General features: G+C 46.3%; 1 pseudogene; it reads left to right on the top strand.

The window, feature by feature from the left end:
• The first annotated feature begins 509 nt into the window (after positions 1-509).
• Positions 510-1,120, top strand: LOC101082137 (annotated as a pseudogene).
• Positions 1,121-2,242: the final 1,122 nt, after the last annotated feature.

Below are 2,242 nucleotides of genomic sequence, written 5' to 3'. Positions count from 1 at the left end.
AGAACCAGTTTTTTAAAATGAGGAAAAGTGCAGGATGCAAAATGAACAAAAATAAATAAATAAATAAATAAATAAATAAATAAATAAATAAATAAATAAACCACCTGTGATTCTACACACCAGCATGGAAATACATGCAACACAAATAACAAAATTATACAAGTGAAAATGGCACACAATACAGTATTTGGAAATAAGCATCAAAAAGGATGTAAAATAATGCATTCTGAAAATGACCTATGTTGATTAAAGACCTGTAAAAATGCACAAGGGCCTGCAAATATAACTGTGCTCACATATTAGAATTCTTCATATTGTCACAGCACCATCCACACAAACTAATATAGAAGTGTATCCCTAATGGTCGTTCACTTTTAAAGAATCAAATCTAAGTGTGGAGTTTTATATGTCAGAGGACATGCAAATAGGGCCCTCTCTGTGATGATAAAATCAGCCTAGCACCAACCCTGCAGCTGGGAGAGGAGCCCCAGCCCAGGAGTACCAGGTGTTTCCATTCTGTGATCAGCACAGAACACAGAAACCTCACCATGGAGTTTGTGCTGGGCTGGGTTCTCCTGGTTGCTCTTTTGAAAGGTAATTCATGGTGAACGGGATACACTGAGTATGTGAGTGGATATGAGTGAGAACCAGTGGATGTGTGACAGTTTCCTGACCAACATGTCTTGTGTCTGCAGGTGTCCAGTGTGACGTGCAGCTGGTGGAGTCTGGGGGAGACCTGGTGAAGCCTGGGGGTCCCTGAGACTCACCTGTGTAGCCTCTGGATTCACCTTCAGTAGCTATGAAATGAGCTGGGTCCGCCAGGCTCCAGGGAAGGGGCTGCAGTGGGTCGCATACATTTATGATGATGGAAGTGGCACATACTACGTAGACTCCGTGAAGGGCCGATTCACCATCTCCAGAGACAACTCCAAGAACACACTATATCTGCAGATGAATAGCCTGAAGACCGAGGACACGGCCACATATTACTGTGCAAGAGACACGGTGAGCGGACCTCACTGGGAGCCCAGACACAAACCTCCCTGCAGGAGGGAATCAGCACCACCAGGGGGCACACACTATGCACAACTCTGGTTTGTGTTCCCAGGAGCAGGTGTAGATGGAGGTTACAGGCAGGTTTCCTGTCAGGGTATGGGGCTTCCTCTCCACACAGCAGTTTCTCCAGGGTGCCTCTCTGGACACAGGATTCTGTACTTTCCTGTTCATTCCTTGACTTAGAAACTTTGCTGTAATAGGAAAACTACACTACCATGCATATAAGACACCGTTGTTTGCACTTGCTTACTCGTCCCTCAATATGAATGAATTACAAATTTCCTGAGGCACAACAGCTGACCATTAGAGGAGTCCCAGATGCACTCCCTGTGCAGCCAGGACCACAGGATCCCACAGCTCCTCCTTATCCTCACCCAGCCCTTGTCCCAATCAAACAACGTGACACTTCCCTCCTGGCTCTTGCTTCTCAGCACTTTAAAGGAGCCACAGCTTTATTCAATTCCTCTTAAGAAGAGATAATTCATCTCAGTGCATTAGTCAGGATTCTCCCGAGGCACAGAGCCCAAAGCACATTGGTTTACATGACTAAACACATTGATAAGCCCCACGTTCCACTCTCACATGCTGGAGACATAGGAAAACCAGCGGTGTAATTCTGAACTACTGTCTAGTCTCAGAACGTGGAGAGCTGATGATGTAACTCTCAGAACAAGGGTCGGAGGAGACCACTGTTCCAGTTCAAACAGCACATGGGAAGTAAAAATGGAATTCTTCCTCCCTCTGCATCGGATTCTACTCAGAACCTTAATGGAATGGGTGATGCCCAGGCAGACAGAAACCATGGATAGAAATTCCAGTCTCTTCCGGAACACATCACAGATATCCACAGAAACAGTGGGGAGACTGGGCACCTATGATGCAGTCAAGATGACACATAAAGTTAATCATGAGAAGTCAACCTCCTTTAAATGCAGAACTCAAAGACTGAAGATTTAGAAGTTCATGCCATCACTGGAGTGGGGCCTGGTGGGCATAGAAGTGCTCCTGGGGAGAAGAAGCCCTGAGGCCCATAGGGAGTGCTTCAGTTTGAGGATCCCTGGGTAACATCGGCAGTGACAGTTACCTTCTTGGAGTGCATTTGGGAGATGGGGCATTACCTCTCATGGGGCAGGAGAGCTGACAGGCATCATTGCACTGCCCTGGTTATTAGCATAGGAGCCTCTGC

Source organism: Felis catus, chromosome B3, assembly GCF_018350175.1.
Source record: "Felis catus isolate Fca126 chromosome B3, F.catus_Fca126_mat1.0, whole genome shotgun sequence".
Lineage (NCBI taxonomy): Eukaryota > Metazoa > Chordata > Mammalia > Carnivora > Felidae > Felis > Felis catus.
This window is presented reverse-complemented; position numbering and strand designations above follow the sequence as displayed.